This window comes from Chelonoidis abingdonii, chromosome 17, assembly GCF_003597395.2.
Source record: "Chelonoidis abingdonii isolate Lonesome George chromosome 17, CheloAbing_2.0, whole genome shotgun sequence".
NCBI classification, from domain to species: Eukaryota; Metazoa; Chordata; order Testudines; family Testudinidae; genus Chelonoidis; species Chelonoidis abingdonii.
Window position 1 is genome coordinate 2,292,360 of NC_133785.1, and position 20,595 is coordinate 2,312,954.

General features: G+C 47.8%; 1 protein-coding gene across 1 annotated transcript in view; it reads left to right on the forward strand.

Annotated features, from left to right (window-relative positions):
- The window catches only part of ATG7 (autophagy related 7), a 300,945-nt gene extending 282,927 nt beyond the window's left edge, over window positions 1-18,018 (forward strand). The window contains exons 19-20 of the transcript XR_012657136.1: window positions 8,866-9,036; window positions 17,855-18,018. The gene's annotated coding sequence lies outside the window, so the exon portion shown is untranslated. The remainder of the gene's footprint in view (window positions 1-8,865; window positions 9,037-17,854) is intronic.
- The last annotated feature ends 2,577 nt before the right edge of the window (window positions 18,019-20,595 follow it).

The window sequence follows — 20,595 nt, forward strand, 5'->3', positions numbered from 1 at the left end:
CTTATGAAGAAAAAGGAAAAGTTCAAATATTTGGGACATAATAAATTATTTAATTCTTTATTTTATAACATCTCTTGGTTCCGTTTTCCTTTAGCAGGAAGGAGAGTTTTTGGGAGGAACTCCGTTTTTTGGAACAGGTCTTTGGGTAATATAAAACATAGGTGGTTAACTGGTTTTTGGGGGGAAAAGAGCGAAAGGTAGTTGAGGATGGGCTAGAGCTGTGTTGCTGCTGTCATTATAGTATTTTGGAAGACGAAATTAAGACATGCACACGAAGGGGAGAAAAGAACAGCAAGATGAAAAATGCGCTCTGTCTCTGGTATTAACTCCATGTGCTGCATCCTGCTGGAAAAAACACTGGACAGTGTAACGGTTTATCACACCCTGTGACGGCAAACTTGCTCCAGATTGTGCTGTTAGGCATTGTTTTAGCTGCTCCTTTTTGTCACAGGTTAAGAATGTTGAAATATACTGTCTTGATGGCTTAGCCAGAACTTTAATCAGAAACAGAAGAGAAGAAATAGGAAAATGAAAATAAAGTGGGGAATGAAAAATATGTGGTGTAGGATTGTGACAGTAGCTTGTACATTTAGCGACGGTGTTGGTATGAGTGTAGCCTCAGTTTTTCGACGAGAGTACGCGATTGCTTTTTATGTGCTTTACATTCACTCCTGGCATGTTCGGTTTATGTCTGTGTCTCTAATATACGTGATAGAGCGACGTAGATTGAATAGGCGTCTGAGCAATATTTCCTCACAATCACTGAGAATACTAGGGAGTGGATAAACAAAGAGTAGATGAAAGATGATGGGGAGCCGTTGAAGTTTGTGACAATGATACGGTTATATTGTCGTAGGAAGTATTATGATCATATGCCATCTCAGATATATTCGTCGCAGTTATCACACAGGACGCTTCCCCTCGCACAAATTGTTCCACTTACTGCAGTCTGTAAACCATATGGGACCCATTCCTGTCTGCGTTCTGTGCACATCCAAAATTTCCACACCTGGGAGCAATTACCGTGACCCAGGCTGGGCAAAGGAGGGTGCAGGTGCGAGGGGGACAGCCCAGGGCTGGGGTGGCAGGGTTGTGTGTGTGGGGGAACTGGTGACGGGGGGGAAAGGGGAAGCCCAGAGCCTGGGGCAGCAATGAGGTGTGTGTGGGGCGGTGCCCAGGCTGGGTGCGCAGGGTTTTGGGCAGTGGGGGGAGAAGCCCAGGGCTGGGCAGCAGGGGGTTGTGGGTTGAGAGTGGAAGCCAGGGCTCGGGCAGCAGGGGGTGTGGGTTGGGGGGAGAAAGCCCAGCTGGGTGCAGAGGAGTGCAGGTGGGGAGAGCCAGGGCGGGATGGCAGGGGGCTTACAGGGTAGGTGGGGGAGAGCCTAGGGCTGGGGCAGCGGGGGATGTGAGTTGGGGGAGGCCCAGGGCTGGGCAGCAGGGGGTGTGGGTTGTGGGGTGGTAGTGGTGGTGTCGGGAGTAGGTCTGGCGTCGGGGAAGGGAGGTGACGGCGGTGGGGGAGGAGCCATGAGGTGGTGGCAGAGGGTACAGGTGGGGGGGTGGCAGGGGTTGAAGGTGGGGTGAGGAGAGCCCAGGGCTGGGCAGCAGGGTGGTGCGGGGGGGGGGTGCTTATGAAGAAAAAGGAAAAGTTCAAATATTTGGGACATAATAAATTATTTAATTCTTTATTTTATAACATCTCTTGGTTCCGTTTTCCTTTAGCAGGAAGGAGAGTTTTTGGGAGGAACTCCGTTTTTTGGAACAGGTCTTTGGGTAATATAAAACATAGGTGGTTAACTGGTTTTTGGGGGGAAAAGAGCGAAAGGTAGTTGAGGATGGGCTAGAGCTGTGTTGCTGCTGTCATTATAGTATTTTGGAAGACGAAATTAAGACATGCACACGAAGGGGAGAAAAGAACAGCAAGATGAAAAATGCGCTCTGTCTCTGGTATTAACTCCATGTGCTGCATCCTGCTGGAAAAAACACTGGACAGTGTAACGGTTTATCACACCCTGTGACGGCAAACTTGCTCCAGATTGTGCTGTTAGGCATTGTTTTAGCTGCTCCTTTTTGTCACAGGTTAAGAATGTTGAAATATACTGTCTTGATGGCTTAGCCAGAACTTTAATCAGAAACAGAAGAGAAGAAATAGGAAAATGAAAATAAAGTGGGGAATGAAAAATATGTGGTGTAGGATTGTGACAGTAGCTTGTACATTTAGCGACGGTGTTGGTATGAGTGTAGCCTCAGTTTTTCGACGAGAGTACGCGATTGCTTTTTATGTGCTTTACATTCACTCCTGGCATGTTCGGTTTATGTCTGTGTCTCTAATATACGTGATAGAGCGACGTAGATTGAATAGGCGTCTGAGCAATATTTCCTCACAATCACTGAGAATACTAGGGAGTGGATAAACAAAGAGTAGATGAAAGATGATGGGGAGCCGTTGAAGTTTGTGACAATGATACGGTTATATTGTCGTAGGAAGTATTATGATCATATGCCATCTCAGATATATTCGTCGCAGTTATCACACAGGACGCTTCCCCTCGCACAAATTGTTCCACTGTACCTGGCAGTCTGTAAACATATGGGACCCAATTCCTGTCTGCGTTCTGTGCACATCAAAATTCCCCCTTGGGAGCAAGTTACCAAGTGACCAGGGTCTGGGCAGAAGGAGGGTGCAGGTGCGAGGGGACAGCCCAGGGCTGGGGTGCAGGGTGTTGTGTGTGTGGGGGAACTGGTGAGGGGGGAAAGGGGAAGCCCAGAGCCTGGCGGCAGCATGAGGTGTGTGTGGGGCGGTGCCCAGGGCTGGTGCGCAGGGTTTTGTCAGGTGGGGGGAGAAGCCCAGGCTGGGGCAGCAGGGGGTGTGGGTTGAGGGGGAAGCCCAGGGCTCGGAGCACAGGGGGTGTGGGTTGGGGGGAGAAAAGCCCAGGCTGGGTGGCAGAGGTGCAGGTGGGAGAGCCCAGGGCGGGATGGCAGGGGGATTACAGGGTCGGTGGGGGGAGAGCCTAGGGCTGGGGCAGCAGTGGGGATGTGAGTTGGGGGAGGCCCAGGGCTGGGGAGCAGGGGTGTGGGTTGGGGTGGTTAGGGCTGGGGCATAGGGTCTGGGGACGCGGAAGGGGGGAGCGGCGGGTGGGAGGGGACAATGCGGTGGGCAGAGGGTACAGGTGGGGGGGAGAGCAGGGGTGAAGGGGGGGTGGGAGAGCCCAGGGCTGCGGGCAGCAGGGTGGTGCGGGGGGGGGGTGTGTTCAAATCTGGAAGGCAGGTGCTAGATTCCCTTTCTGAATATTAGCTAAATCTGGAAAGGAAAAGTCAATTTCTGCTTCCATGGCTCAGAAGTGGAAATCCTCCTAAGTGCCTGGTACTGTATCTAAAGCTGCCAGGTCCAGAGCCTCCCCTCCCTTACTTTTCATTTTAAATTCTAGTGGGATCCACGTACCTCCCTTGCTAGGCTTCAGATAGAGAGGTCCACTGTCCATTTAGTCCACCCAATTCTTTCTTTGGGGGCTGCAAGGTGAGGTCATGCCAGTATCCCTAAGCCAGTCTGGGGATGTCTTCTGAAGGTGATATCTGGGCCAAAGCCTTCTACTCCTTGGGCACACTTGTACCCCATTCACAGTGCCACTCCGCTCTAGCAGTGAGCTCGCCATCCAGGGCAAGCTGTAGCATGAGGTTTCAGCTGTCATACTCCCTCCCCCTCCCTTTCCTGTTGATAGCAGCCAAGGGAATGCTGGGAAATGTAGTTCTTTCCCTGCTCCAGCGCTGGCTCTATAGGCAGGGAGCTAACCAAGGATCTACAGCTCCCAGGGCATCCTGTTGGTTCTCAGCTCCCAGGCTGGATCCCTTCCAGCTGCTGCCCCTGCAAATTGGCTGTCTACCCAAATTGCTGCTGCAGTTTCTCTTCTCTTCTTTGCTGTCTGTCAGACTATCATATAGGGTTGCTGTGTTGTCGTTAACAGAAAAAAATCTTAACAAACAAATTCAAACTGCTGTATTCCACTCCAAAGGTGACTGTTTTTCATTGATTGTTGAAGCAGTAGTTGCATATTGTCATTTGCACTGTGCTTTAGTATCCTTTGAGATGATAGGTGCTAGATCAATGTAATAATCTGATTATAGTTTGGTCACACAGATACGAAACAGTGCTAAGTATTTTCTATTCTAAATAAGAGTTTGGTAGTTGAGGTGGCTACCATACAGCCAGGTTAAAGTCTAATGATACATTTCCTTAAATCCCCACCTATCCTCTTCCCAGGCATTTATTGCAGGCAGTGCTCACTGCAGATATTTTCTAATTCCACCCTTGGATAAGCACCTAGAAAGTTCACTAGGAAGGAAGATATGCCTTGACAAGGACAAGGAGGTTTTATTGTGTATTAATGTGAGCAGAAGTTGCTCTTGCATGTTGGGCTACTGAGCCTCATCAGCATTTGTGATTTTATGTACAGCAGCATGTCAGCTCATGGAATGAATGAACAATGTCAATTTTGCAGTTTTAAATCTGCCAGGCAACAACCAGTATATGGAATCCAGTCAAAATATTATTGCTGACACCGTGATGTGCACCATGCATAACTAGTGCTTTCACAAATCCTAGCAGTAAAGTACTCTAGTTTCTTACGGACTGTAGTGCACTGAGTGGGAATGCAATTGCTTGACAGACTTCAAATAGGCTTCTTGGGAAATTGCTTGTTCATGTATGTAGGGATGAGAAGGGGAACAAGTTAAATTATGCTCATGTGATAAAATTATGTTGTGTACAAATAGAGTTTGCCTATGTTGCTGTTGATGTTCTAGCACTGTTACCAACAAGCGATAGTATCTGTTACTTTACTTAGCTGCCTGATACAATGGTAGTAGCTGGGGATCATGCATAGAATCTGAGGGGGACTAGTGTCAAGCACCTGGATGCCTAAAAATGAATTGGAAATGGAGACAGAAATATATATTAACTTGGGATGCTGAAAATGAATGTGATGTAAATGTCATCTGTATCTTGCATGTAGGAGGCAATCTGTCTGCTCACTATGACAAACAGTGTTGTGCATTGTTTTTAAGCATGACCTACTAAGATTTAGTCATTATATTGTTCTTCAGTGTTTTTGAACTCCTGAATGATTGTGACTTCAGAAAATTTCTCAATCAAGCTATTGTACACTGGTACTAACAGTTTTGAGATAATATGAATTGTTCACTTTTGTGACTTCTAAAGATATATTTGTATTCAAGGAAACTTTATCATCTCCAAAAGCAATTACAGAGTTGGGGAGCCAGCATAGCCTAGTGGATAAGACAGTGGACTGTGAGTAAGAGACTCTACCTCCTGTTCCTGATGCTGCCCCTGACCTGCAGGGCAAATCTATCCATCTTCACATCACTGTTTCCCCACCCATTCTTCATCTGTCTTGGGTTTTTAACCTGTAAGTTCTTTGGGGCAGATACTGTCTCTCACTGATTTTTATAGAGTGCCTAGCACAATGAGGCCCCAGTCTTGGTTGGGACATCTAGACATTGCTGTGTTATAAATAATAATAGTATAAATATCTCTCATCTCTAACACAAGTCTATTAATGCCTTTTAATTAACTCATTTTGGCCAAGATTTTCCAAAGGGACTAATGATATTAGCTGCCTCAATTTGTGAATGCCCAACTTGAGACACCTTACAGGTTCTTGATTTTCAGAAAGTGCTGCTGAGCACTCACCTAATGAAAACCAGCCTTCTTAAAATTGGTCTCAAGTTGGGCAACCAAAATCAATAGCCACTTTTGAAAATTCTTGGCCTTCTATTTTATGACTCAAAGAGGAGCATGATCTCAGATTTGAAGACAATCTTACCATTTAGCATGTATTTTAAAAATTGCAGTCTATGTTTAAAAGAAGATTGAATAAATGAACCTACTGTTAACTTTTAATATTGATTCCTGGTTTGTGTTGCCGTTTCTGTTGCTTAAGATGTTCTGTTCTCTGGATGATGCTCTTTCTGGAGTGGTCAGGGAGCTACAAGTAATTAATCAAATGAAAAACTGAGGAGCTGCAATAGAATTTTTGCTAGCCCTGAGTGTGTAAAAGTGCTAGACTGTCATGTTGTTCATCCAGGTTATATTTCGTCATGTTTAAAATCACAGAGTGAGTTGAATCTCTTAAATGATTGAGCCAAACTCATCTCTAGGGTAAGTTGCTTCAACTCCCATTAAAGTTTTTGGGATAAATTAATTGAGGGTGTAAATGTAAATGTAACTTGCTCCAATTTGGCATTGATGTGAAGAAATAATGTATTTCCCATGGCAAGGGGACAGAAAGGGTGCAGCAGGAAAGATAACTAATAGGAACTTATAAAATCAATCTCCCTTTCCCACTCCACACGTTATTCCTACTCTGACTTCTATTCCTTTTGCCACCTCTGCATACACCTTACACTCATTTTCCATAGCCAGTGAATGCCAAATTGGTGCAAGTTACACCACTTCAACACTTACATATATTTTTGACCCACTGATATCTCATATATAATTTGCTTTGCATTTAAAGTCACCAATGAATTTGGACCACTGGCCAAATTGATCCATCTCCACTGACTTCAGTGGATTTAAGCCAAGAATGAATTTGGCCTATGTTGTTTGAACATGGTGGGGCGGGATGTGAGGAGATTTGCTGGAAAACTGTGCTTTTCAAAGCAAAGTAATGCCCTTCCTAGCTATTTTGGTCTGTGTTAGAGTTTTGAAACATTATGCCCAGGAAAAGTGAACAGCCAAAGAAACCTTGTCTACATAGATCAGGAAAAGTGTTAGAACCTTTGAAGCAGCAACCTTGTGAGCCTGACTGTTGTTAGCACAGTGCACAAACATAGTTAGATGTTGTCTGCTCTCAGAGATGATCTCGTCTCACTGTAAATCTGACAAAGGGAAGAAAACTGAACCCGAGTCAAAGGTTTGATTCTCAGGGTGAAATCCTGGCCCCATTAGCCAGGGTTTCAACTTCAGTATCTATAATCAAGCTCTGAATTTTCACCATCAAGTAATTCAAAATGGACTTGGAGAAAATCTTGGCATGGGGCTTCTCTTTAGGGTTCTTGTCCCTTCAAGTGAAAAAGCTGGGTCCCTCAGCAGGAAAAAGCCAGCATGTTCACTTTGACAGTGACAAAGCAGAAGGAATAAGTAGCAATAACAGATCCTGAAGATGTGGGGGAAGGGCCAGGCTGGTGTTTTCAACATATTCGGTGTTCCCCTTCCTTGTGGTTGATTCAGAGGCCAGTACTTCCTCTCACAGGACTGGAGCCAGGGTTTCTGGTGCCCTAGGCGCCAGGCCATTTCGCCGCCCCGCGCGCGGGTCTTGTGGCTCCAGTGGAGCTGCCGCAGGCATACCTGCGGCAGGTCCACCGGAGCTGTGGGACCAGCAGACCGTCCACAGAAATGCCTGCGGCAGGCCCACCGGAGTCGCGGGACCAGTAGACCCTCCGCAGGTACGACTGCGGCAGCTCCATGGGAGCCGCCTGCCGCCCCCCTGGCAAAATGCCGCCCCCCTCATAATGCTGGCGTCCTAGGCGACTGCCTAAGTCGCCTAAATGAAAGCGCCAGCCCTGTCCTCTCACCAAACATAAACATGCTTCCAAAACACCTGCGCATGTCTTTCCTCTGTTGCAAGTCAAAACATCAATTATTTTTATATACTTAAAATCTAAATGAGCAACTTCATAAATTCCTGAAAGATACATTTGGCTTGTGGTAACTATTAACAGTCTATCACCTAACACAGCATACAAGGATCTAGTGCTTACATTCAGAAATTCACATTCATCATCCTCACTTAACAACCTTTTCTCAGTCGGAGTTTTTTCATATAAATATATCATTCTATATCACATCTATATGAGAGAGAGAGAATAATAGTCCTAGAGTAATGATATGTTGAATGATTGCTAGATAATTAACTACAGAGATGTAAATAAGGTGTGATCAGCTGCAATATGTTGGAATTCTTCAGATTTTATCAGCATTTTGTAGCTGTGTTAACCCCCAATTAACCTTGTGAAAAAAAGAAGTATGGAAGAAACTGATCTTCATAAAAATATGGCTGAAAACAAAGTGGCCACTTATTTGCCAAAGCAACAAGGGAACAACTTCTTCGAGTGATGGTCCCTGTTGTATTCCACTGAGAGTTATGTGCATGTGCCATGTGCATAATCATCAATGGCATGCAAATAGGGACTACACATCTTGAAGAACCTCCAGTTACAGGCAAGTAAACTCCTCCTCTATCAATGTGCGCACAAGAGCTATCCAGATTGAAATCCTTCACTCCTTCAGCAGGAGGCATGGGTCTTCAGTGTACTCACTGAGATTATTTAATTGGTGGAAGAGGCATATCACCAAAGTGCCAAGCACTTCTGGAAATAAGGCCCTTTTTACTTAGGTGTTAAATATAACCTTTGGTTCAGTGTATATGATCTACCCTAATCAGCTACTCCCAGGACCAGCACTAGGGGTTTGAGCGCCCTAGGCGGACAGCAATTTCGCTGCCCCGCGTGCTGGTCCTGCGGCTCCGGTGGAGCTGCCGCAGTCGTGCCTGCAGGCGGTCCACCGGAACCACGTGAGGAGCTGACCGTCTGCAGGCACGACTGCGGCAGCTCCACCGGAGCTGCCTGCCGCCCCTTCCGGCAAAATGCCGCCCATCAATTCTTCTGGCGCCCTAGGCGATTGCCTAGGCTGCCTAAATGGTAGCGCCGGCCCTGGCTACTCCTTTCCCAGAGTTACACACCCTAAAAGACAAAACTCCTAATAGAGCCTTCCTGGCCAACAGTATAATCTGCCTCACAGTCTCCACCATAACTGGATCCCCACTAATCCTTCCTCTTTCTTCCCTCTTCTAGCAGGAAGACAGGAGATATAACAAAGGGGCAGAGTGGAAAGGAAAAAGAAGAAACATGGCACATAGAAGAAAGAGCCAGGAGAAAGAACATCTGGAGTAGGTAAAGGAGGACATCAGTCATGAGAATCATTATCTTCAGTCTTTGCCCCAGACACCAGGGACAGTGGACCAGGTAAGCCCCAATTTGGGGGATTCCCCACCAGATGTGTTACCAGAGGTTTTGGGCAGTTTGGGATCCATTTATTTTCTTCTCATACTTTTGCTCTAGAGCCTTTTTTTCAGTGACATGGTTCTTCCCTCCCCCACAAACCCCTCCACATGGTTGCTGGCAGGTCTTAGCACATTCACACCCCCGCTGTGCCAAGCTATTCTGGGGCCTAGTCCTGACTTCCTCATCTGAATTCCCCCCACAAGTTGCCCAAGCCCTGGGGCTTTTAAAGATCTCTGCGGCCCAGTTGAAGCAGTTTCTGTGCTCTGCCCAGCCAACCAGTCCTGAATCCCCCAGGTCAGCCAGCTCTCTGCTTTCTGCCCCTCCCTTGCAACAGCAAAGCATCACTGCACACTGCCTACCCCTCACATCAAACTCTAGACCAGGAGGGAAGCACTGATTATTTGTATCTAGAGAAGAATTAGACCTTCTGCACCTGTGTCCTGATGGATCCTCACACAGACGATATTCCTGCAGTACCAGAACCCCTTAGTCCCAGGACCTGGCTGCCTTGGAGGTTGAGGTTGTGAGATTGCAGCCTAGTGAGAAGGTTTTAAAGAGAGCACCTCCTCACTTCAAAGGCCAGGCAGCTTTGTTTTGCATTGTGCATTTCCTAACTTCGCTGTGGGACCTGATGGACCAGCCTTTTATTCCCACTTGGGCCATATATCTTGTAATTCACAACCTGGAAGAAGATCTTAATGTATATGAAGTAGGTGATAGACCTCTGACTTAATTTTCAGCTGTCAAAGAGAGTTGAATTGATTTGGTGTGAGGCAGGTTCAATTGTATTGATGATATGGGAATGAAACTGATTTTTCTGATGAGGGAAGAGCTGATTGATTTGATTTGCTTGGAGAGTGGGGGATATTTAATGAGAGGATGGGAGTTAATTGCAGGAAGGAGAAGCTTTTCCAAATGTAAATAAGTGCATGAATATCCCTCCTGCCTTAATTGACTTCTCTTTTCTTAATGATGTGTTTAGTGGCTGTGGGAGGGCCCATTATTGGCTCAACTTTAAGCATTTCCTCAGGCATTTCTCACGCTTCCTCTGAAAATTGATAGGGTTCAGACATCAGCCAACAGGGTGGGGCTGTAGGAGAATTTTACCATCCTCTTATACTTCCCTGTATTTCCCAGGGAAAAGTGTTTGTGTGTTGGATTAAACAATACGGTTGCACAAGTGTAAATGAAGGCACTATTTGACCAAGGAAATCTTTTTACTACAGAACTGCATCATCCTGAAAGGACACAGTTTGCCTCTCCAGTTCCAGATGAATTTATAAGCTGGCAGGACGCCTGGCGGGAACAAAAGCATGATTTTTTTATTATAAACTCAGCCAGTTTTGCTATGGAAGTCTCTCAGATGCAAGAACCTCATGTTTTTCAAAGAACTTCAGAATTTCTTGACACCTGAGCACTTGACCTCAAAACCTTAATGCTGCATTCAATGTGTCATTTTTGCATGTAATTTTAAACCATATTTCTAACTGACCACCTTATGACCAGAAAGGAAGTTATGGAGAGAACTGGCATAGAACACCCCTCTGAGAGTTAACTAACAGTACTTTGGAGACTATAGTGAGGCAGAGTGGCCTCCCTCTGAACCAGAGCATGAGGGACCACTACGCTCCCCCTGGTGGACGGAGCCAGGCCCGCTCTCCTGCCAGAAACAGAGGGGCATGACTGGAAATATAAAAGGCAGGCCCTGCAGGTCAGTTGGCTGGAGCCGCCAAAGGAGGCAGATGTCTCCCAGCCGCTGTTTGACAGGAACCTGAAGGGGATCCCTGCGGTACTGAGGACCTGGAGGAACTGCCAAAACTGTCTACCGACAGGGACCCCAAGAAGCTTCCTGAACTGCCACTTGCCGAATACACCGAGGAGATGGAGGTAGTGTTGGCAACTTCGTAATATTTAAAAACCAGACACTCCAGCAGGAGTGCCGGAACCTCCCCTTTCCTCTGAGGACCCTTCCCCCTCAGACCTCATCTCTACCCCGTCCCTTCCCCTGAGGCCTTGCTCCTGCCCTATCCCTCGCCCCTGATGCCCCACCCCCATTCACTCTTCTTTCCCTCTCCCTCTGTCACACACTGCTTTCAGGGGCAGCTCCAGGCACCAGCGCACCAAGCGCGTGCCTGGGGCAGTGAGCCACAGGGGACAGCCTACCGGTCGCCATGAGGGCGGTAGTCAGCCTGCCTTCAGCGCCTTGCCTGCGGAACGTCCACTGGTCCCATGGTTTCAGCGGCAATTTGGCAGCAGGTATGCTGAAGGCACGGGACTGGCGGACCTCCTGCAGGCACGCCATCGAATCTGCATTACCAGCGGACTGCCCACAGGCATACTGCCGAAAGACGCCTGAGTGCCATGCTTGGGGTGGCAAAATACATAGAGCCGCCCCTGCTGCTTTTCCCCTCTGCCCCCTTTCCTGCATAAGTCAGGGGGGACTTGCCTGCAGAGCCAGGGCTGGCAGCAGCAGCCCCCCCAATGAAGGTAGGAGGTGGCCCTGGCTGAGAAGGGGCTGTCGTAGGTGATGACTTGGCACCTCCCCTGCCCGCAGTAACCGGACTGGGACCCAGTGGAGTAGGGTGGACCATTACCCCTACTCCTTGCTGTCAGCCTCCCCTGGGGTTCCAACCTACCCATCTCTGGCCAGGAGGTCTGTATTTGTCTGCCTGATCTAGGACAACAGGCGAGAGTCTATTTGGTGCCCCAGCCTACCTGAGGGCCTGAGCCTTTCGACTGTTGGGTGTTCTGCCCTACCTAAGGGCCAGAGCCATAAACCGCTTGTTGGCCAGACGCAGCAGCACAGAGTGGCCTGCCTCCACACCCAAATCTGAGGGACCACCACAGGCACACATTAGTACACCTAGTCTGTAACTTGAGGACTTTGACTTTTAGGGTTCTCAATCTTATACCTTTAAAAAAAAAAAAAACAGTTACTCACCTCTTGTAACCGTTGTTCTTCGAGATGTGTTGCTCATATCCATTCCAATTAGATATGCACGTGCTGCGTGCACAATCATTGGAAAGTTTTTCCCCTAGCAGCACCCATCGGGTCAGCTGTGGAGCCCCCTGAAGTGGCGCCTTCATGGCGCTCAATATCTGACTCTGCCGACCCGGCGCCTCCTCAGTTCCTCCTTGCCAGCTACTCCGACAGAAGGGAAGGCAGGCGGGTTTTGAATGGGTCTGAGTAACACAACTCGAAGAACAACAGTTACAAGAGATGAGTAACTGTTTTTTCTTCTTTGAATGATTGCTCAGATTGATTCCAATTAGCTGACTCCCAAGCCTTACCTAGGTGGTGGGGTCAGAGTTAAGAAAACGCTGATTGCAGCACCTCTCTGCCAAAAGCCATATCGTCTCTGGCATGCCAGGTGATGGCATAGTGAGATGTGAAGGTATGCACCGAGGACCAAGCTGCTGCCCTGCAGATGTCTTGGATCAGGACCTGGGCCTTCGTGGAGTGTGCCATAAGAGCTGGGGCACGTGCAAATGCACAACATGATCATGGAGAATATTCTTTGAGGTGAGACCAGGAGCCCTTTCATCTGGTCTGCCACCGCTATGAACAACTGGTTTGACTTTCTGAACGGCTTAATGCGCTCGATGTAGAAAGCTAGGACTTGTCGAGCATCAAGGAAGTACAGCCTCTGCTCACGGCAACTGGCATGAGGCTTAGGGTAAAAGATGGGCAGGGAAATGTCCTGACTGGTGTGGAAGTGTGACGCCACATTGGGGAGAGAGGCTGGGTGCGGCCTGAGTTGCACCTTATCCCTATGGAAAACCATGTAAGTTGGGTCAGAGATGAGGGCCTTTAGCTCTGACACCCTTCTCGCAGACAGAATAGGTTCCATGCAGGAACAGGCTGCCAGATCTGGGGATGTAGGTGGTCCAAACCTTTGGGTTGTCAAAGACAGATTGACCAGACACTGCTGGGTGGAAGGCCAAGATAGCAGCTAGGTGTACTCTTATGGAGGATGCCACCAAGCCTTGCTGTTTCAGTTCCTTGTTGTTGATATATAGGGAGAGCTTGTCCTGTGACCACAGGCCCTGTGTCTGGAGGTCCCCAAGATGCGCACCCCATCCCAGAGCCAACACGTCCGTAACCAGAGACAAGGAAGGTTGAGGGTTGTGGAAGGGGACTCCTTCGCACACCACTTGGGGGTTGAGTCACCAGTGGAGGGACACGAGGACCTGCCGTGGCACCGTGACCACTGAGTTCAAGCTGTTGTGCCCCAGGTGATAGACCAAGGTGAGCCATGCCTGCAACGGTCTGAGCTGCAGCCTGGAGTGTTGGATCACGTAAGTCCAAGCAGCATGTGGCTGAGGAGACTCGGGGACCCCCTTGCTGTTGTGGTTGGGAATTGCTGAAGGCTTTGAATTATGTCCATGATGGCTTGGCATCGGGACTCCGGCAGAAGGGCTCACGCCTGAACCAAGTCTAACACTGCCCCAATGAATTCTGTTCTTTGGGTCGGTTTCAAGGTTGACTTCGCCAAATTGAGGAGGAGACCCAGTTGCTCAAAGGTGCACCTGACCAAATGGATTTGGGACTGCATCTGTGCCTTGGTGCAGCCCCTGAGCAACCAGTCATCAAGGTAGGGGTCTACTTGCACCTGCTGACGACGGAGGAAAGTAACCACGACCGACATGCACTTGGTGAACACTCGGGGGGCTGTTGAGAGGCCGAATGGTAGGACAGTGAATTGGTAATGGTTGTGGTTGACCATGAAGCGTAGGAGGCTTGCAACCATGAGGTGCACCTCATGGCGATACCAGAGGACAAGGTGCATGCCACCGAGTCTGTAGCGTCCAGTGGGGCCTATAAAGAGGTCCGTGCTACTGCCTTGTGCTCCTCAACTATAGCTCCAAACTCCTCCCTGGACTCAGTTGGCACAAACTCCTTGAACTTGAGCCTCTAGTTCCAGGAGTTGAAGTTATACTGGCTCAGAATTGGAGTACACCTTACATCCAAACAAGTCCAGGCGTTTGGCCTCCTTGGACTTAGGCGCTGGGACTTGTTGCCCCTACCTCTCCTTTTCATTTACTGCTGCAACCACCAATGAACAAGGCTGCAGGTGCATAAAGAGGTATTCATACCCCTTTGAGGGTACGAAGTACTTCCTCTCAATGCCTTTGGCAGTGGGAGGGATGAAGGCCGGGGTCTGCCAGATAGTCTTGTCATCGGCCTGTATAGTTTTGATGAGGGGCAGAGCCACCCTCGACGGACCTTTGGAGCCAAAATGTTGACCACTGGGTCCTCTGATTCCACCACCACCTCGGCCTGCCAACCCATGTTGCGTGCCACTCTGCAAAGGAGATCCTGGTGGGCATGGCTGTCTATGCGAGGCAGTCCGGAGACAGAAATGCCTGCAATGGCCTTGTCTGGGGAGGAGGATAAGGAGGCTAATGGGGGAACAGGGTCCTCCTGTCCCTCCTGCTCATCGGGAACCTCGTGACCTGTCTTGCTGGCTGGGCCAGGCTCAGGAACCAGAGTTGGAATTGGTTCCAAGGCCAGGTGGGGGCACGACGCCTCCTCAGCACTGCTCGGGGTGGGGCGACTGGCAGGCCTCCGGCACTCTCGGTTCAGAGGTGGCCCATCAGAAGCCTTTAGACTAGGCGCTCTGGGCCTTTAGACTAGGCGCCCTGGGCCTGGTGGTACGCCCACGGGGTCCAGAACGACCACTGTGCTGGTCCCGGCCACTGCAAAGGCCACAGCCCTGCCCCCACCTCAGAACATCCACAGCCTGACCAGTGTCGGCCCCGCTCTGAGTACCTAGATCCTGCCTCTGAGTCCGAAGACCGGGATTGGGACCGCAAGGGCCAGGGCGGTGCCTAGCGGAGCTGATGTGGCAAGCAGTGCTGCAAGGCTGGGGAGCAGTGCTGCAATCCGGAGCTGCACAGGATCACTGAGCAGCATTGGTGCCGGGTCTGGGACCTGCTGCGTGCTGAGGACCGACGTGTGGATTGAGGTTGCGATCTGGAGCAGTGCCACAAGTCCGACTGGTGCCGCAATTGTGAGCAGTGCTGGGACTCTGAGCGGTGCTGAGGGTCGGAGTGTCACTGATTTGCCTCAAGACAGTGCCATACGATGTGGTACTGGAGGTTTGGTGTGAATCATGGGTGACCTCGGCGCTGTCATGGCAATGAGATTCCTTGCAGCCACAAAGGTGTCCGGGGTAGATGGCGGCTGGCTCCAGAAGGGTGGGCCTCTGGGACGGAGAGCTGCTCCTCCCTTGCTTCCGGTGCTGCTTCTGCACTGGGGAGTAGGAGCGGTGCCAGGTCGATCCTGCCAGTTTCAGCACTGGGGAGCAGCAGTGCCTCGGGTCTCTGCCAGAGACTGTCGCCAGGGCGCTGTGCACCGAAGAATTCAGCACTGGGTCCTGCCACACCCGTGGAGGCTGGGGTCTATGTGCTGCCTCCATAAGGAGCTGCTTGAGACAAAAGTCTCACTCCATTTTGGTTCTGGGGCGAAACCCTTTACAAATCCTGCACTCATCGGCTAGGTGAGCCTCCCCCAGACACTTCAGACAAGTGTCGTAGGGGTCACCCATTGGCATGGGCTTGAGGTGGGATTTGGGCCTGAAAGCTCTCCCAAGAAAATGCTGTTGGGATGGAAAGTAAACCCCCCAGCCTAACTGCCAAGTACAACACTAACTAAAAATTAAACTAACGTATAACGAACAAAGAACAAACTAGGCTAGGGAAACATGGTAGTACTCACTGAGCAAGACGCCATAGTTCCAACAACCATCACTGGTGGTAAGAAGGAACTGAGGAGGCGTCGGGTCAGCAGGGTCATATAATGAGCGCCGTGAAGGCGCCACTCCAGGGGGTTCCACAGCCGACCGAACGGATGCTGCTAGGGGGAAAACTTTCTGACAACTGTGCACGTAACGCATGCACACCTAAGTAGAATCGATATGAGCAATCACTCAAAGAGCTAAAATGATTTCACGTTTGCTCAGGCCGCTTCTCATTCAGGACATCTCTTTTAACATATGGTCCAAAAGCCACATCTTTATTATTGTTAGGAACGCATTGTGCTCTTCCTGTTAACCAGTGCTTCTAGTTAGACAAGCTATTTCTTTATACTTTCACAAGATCCAATCCATTCTTTCTCCAGAGTCAAAGGTGCATACACTACAGAACGATAGCTTTGTTCAAGTTCACCTGAAGACATTATTGTTTTGCTTTAAAATAAATAGGATTACTGGTTTCAGTTACCCATTTGCTAAAACAATCCCAGTGGTTAAGAAGTGGCTTCCCTGATCTTACTTTTCAAATTCCTAAGGGAGATATGGAAGCTGCTGGGGAGCTGAGACATTTGCAAATACTTGATGAAAAGGTAGCAGTTTTTAGAGGAAGCAACAAGCAAAGGCATTCACAGCACAGGGGAGTGACTTGGCTTTGACATTCTTTGCATGTCCCTGTGTAATTGGTGATAGTGTGTATGTGCTTTAAAAAAGTAATAAATAAACAAATAGTGGTTCCTGCCAACTAAGATTGTTAATTCCTCAACCACATTTCTCATTTTAATTAAGCTCATTTTCAAATGTAAATGATGCAAAGAAAAGAAAAATAGCAAAATAGCAATAACGTAGAAGAGAATGGATCGCTCAGGGAATCAATGATGAAAAAATAGAGAGTTTTCACCTCTGGGTGGCCCATTTGAATCAGGCCCTGGATCAGCAGAGATTGAAAGTTTTTAGTTAGAGTATGTCTACCCTGCAGCAATCAGGAGATGTGATTACAGCACATGTAGACATACCCATGCTAGCTTTGATCTAGTTAGCCTGAGTAACAATAGCAGTGAAGCCATGTTAGCATGGGTGGCAGCTGCTCGAGTATGTACCCAGGGTCCTGGGCAGGCAGTGCTAGCTAGATTCAAGCTAGCTTGGGTACGTCTGCATGTGTTCTGATCATACCTCCTGATTGCAATGTAAGGTATGTCTACCCGGTAGCTGGAAGATGTGATTCCCACTCAGGTAGATACTACTTGAGCCAGTGTGCTAAAAATGGCTGTGTGATTGTGGTGAGCTAGCCACCCAAGTACAATCCTGTCTGAGATCCTAGGTACGAACTTGGGTGGCTAACCCAAGTCACCGCCCAGGCTTCTGCAGCCACACTGCTATTTTTAGTGTGCTAGCTCAAGCAGAACTAGTGTGTATACATCTGTCGAGTTGGAAATTATACCTCCCAGCTTCTGTGTACTTACAGCTGCAGCCATAACTGAAGTGGCTAGCTGGCGCATTTCTCTGTCCAAATCATAAAATCATCACAACTGAATCTAGTTGGCATCTTCTGGGCATCTCAACAGAGCAGGAAAGAATTAAATGGGCATGGAAACAAAATTAACCTTTTACTCCTAGATGGGATCCCTCCATGTGAGGGTTTAGGGCAAGTTGGCAGATCAGGGAATTGTTCTGTTGAGGGAAGATGGCTGGCTGTCATTCTGACATCTTTCAAGTGAGAGGGCACAGCTGAGGTGAGAAGACCTCAAATTTAAGCTTTTCTTGGATCTCTTTTTTAATTCTTTTTGTGTGCTTTATTTTCAAAACAAATGCTCCAATGTTTGTATCTGTATTTAAAAAAATAAAATGAAATACATGGCAGTATGCATAAGCAATCCTACAGTAACTAGCCTGTGAATATGCATGATTCGTAAACCTGTCAGGGTAAATTAATGGAGTTCGCATACCAAGGGGCTCTTATAAATATAACAAATTTTTTGCAATAGTGTCACATCTGTAACAGTGTTCCCTTCCATTTGGTGCCATAGGTTAATGAATGCAGTATTTCTGAAGAAATGAATGATCTGGAACTTCCATGCATCCGACGAAGTGGGTATTCACCCACGAAAGTTCATGCTCCAATACATCTGTTAGTCTATAAGGTGCCACAGGACTCTCTGCTGCTTTTACTGGAACTTCCAGCTGTCCAACCTCAATCAGAGCCCTGAGGGAAATGTCACCTGGAAGGTAAATTTTGATCATTATGACATACAGTGGGAGCTGGGAAGTGAGGCCATGGATATAGCGACTGATACTGGCTAGCTGACCTTGTAGCAAACAGGCCACACAGTGACCCTTGGAGCAGAGCCAGGCTTAGGCTCCTAGGACAGAGGACAGCTGGGGCTACTGCCTTTATTGCCACACCAGTTCAGAAGTATTGAACTCCCTCCAGCTCTGCAGAGGTGAAGCCTCCAGCATCTGTATGCAGGGGCAGCTGCCATCTCTGTCCCTTGCTGTTCTATTTTGGGGTTTTCCCATGTTCTGTGAGTCCTGGACCCCCCTCATCCAGCCTTGCTGCTGCACCCCAACCCTGGCCTGCCCAGCCCTCCCTGCTAACCTCACCCTTGGGCCTCTCCTGAGATGGTGGAAAACCGGTGGTGCTTCCCTAAAGGCCAGGATGAAATGTCATTAAATTATTCCTTTTTCCTTGTGACCAAAGCCACTAGAGCCCAGATCTTTAGATGGGAGGGGCTTGTTCATTAGCCCCTTGCCCCACTCGAGCTCCCCTCCTGTCCCCACTCCCCACCAGCCCTCCCACAGACTGATATTTCACTAGAGGTGGTGGACCCTTGGCACTGAGCAGCCCCGGGTTGCACAAGGTGCTGACCCACTGGCATTCTACGCTCCCTGGCATTGAACCGAGATGGTCACAAGTCCTGTGTGAACAAGTGGGTCTTGCCTGGCCCTTTGAAGGATTTGGCCATCCAAACCAAGGGGAGCAGTGAGGGCAGAAAACCTAACTTGTTTCAAGACTGAGCCTGATACGTTTATGGAGGGGGTGGAATGATGAGACTGCCAACAGTGGCATGTAGCCGATCTGTGACTGCTAGTGGCAGATATCTCAAATGGCTGGTGATGGGACACTAGATTGGGGGGGGAGGGGGCTCTAAGTTACGGCAGCAAATTCTTTCCCAGGTGTCTAGCTGGTGGGTCTTGCCCATATGCTCAGGGTCTAACTGACTGCCATATTTGGGGTTCAGGAAGAAATTTTCCCCTGGGTCAGATTGACAGAGACCCTGGGAGTTTTTTCCTTCCTTTGCAGTGTGGGGCACGGGTCATGTGCTGATTTAAACTAGTGTAAATGGTGGATTCTCTGTAACCAGAAGTCTTTAAACCAGGAGTAGGCAACCTATGGCACATGTGCCAAAGGTGGCACGTGAGCTGATTTTCAGTGGCACTCACACTGCCCGGGTCCTGGCTATTGATCCAGGGAGCTCTGAATTTTAATTTAATTTTCAGTGAAGCTTCTTAAACATTTTAAAAACCTTGTTTACTTTATATACAACATAAGTTTAGTTACATATTATAGACTTATAGAAAGAGACCTTTTAAAACCATTAAATCGTATTACAGGCACGTGAAACCTTAAATTAGAGTAAATAAATGAAGAATTGGCACACCACTTCTGAAAGGTTGCCGACCCCTGCTTTAAACCATTATTTGAGGACATCAGTAACTCAGTCAGAGGTGAGGGATGTGTTACAGGATGAGGTTCTGTGGCCTGCAATGTGCAGGAGGTCACACTAGATGATCACAATGGTCCCTTCTGGCCTTAAAGTCTATGAGTCTAATTTCAGGATGTACTTGATTCATTAAATTAAAGACAAGTATATAGAAGTGTGTACTGGTTCAGCACAGAACAGGTTTTTTTTTTCCCCCCCAGCTATGGAAAGTTTTCTTATTAACTGTAAAATTTAGTTCTCAAGAAACTGCAATTGCACCACTTAGTTTCCAAGAAACTGGATTCAGGGCAGTTGAGTTGTATATTGCTTATAAAATTTAGATTAAATGTCATAGCTATACATATGGATAACAAATTACTTCAGTAGTTCAAGATGTTGAAGGTTTGACCCCTCATTGTTGAACATGAAAAGGCAGTGTTGGCTCTATCATGAGTTGCAACACACACAATCAGAAGTATGCTGCTTGCATCATATTTGCAAAATGTGAGTAACAATGTTCAAGATAAGCAGATTTTCAACTATTGAATACAGCAGATGTGTGGTTTACTCCACTTCATGTTGACAGATGCCTTTGTATCTATCTTTGTGTTAGAGAGAAGACAGATGTCCTGCTTGGCATTTATGAAAGCTGCTTCATAACAAAATAAAATGTAAAACCAGAGTGAATAATCCAACAGTGAACAACCTAACTAGTCATCCTATAAGCAAGAAAGGCTGAAATGGTTTTATGTCAATCTTATGAAGTGTGTTCTTACTGGAACTGAGTAACTGCTTTGTCATAACTTAGAATTTCTCTTTCAATAGACTACTTTTGTTTCTCCACCTCTGTTGAGCTATAAATTCATGAAAATCAGCATGTTCATTTATGATTAATCCCACGCCAGCTGTGGCTAACAGAGACACTTGTTAGTTGGATATAAATACTCCTCTGAAGTGATACAGTTATTAGCAAACTATGAAAGACCATAAATTAAAGTAATATTTTGTGATAAATTGGTCTCCTAATTCTACCACAAAGAGGAATGTGAGAATTTCATATTTAATGA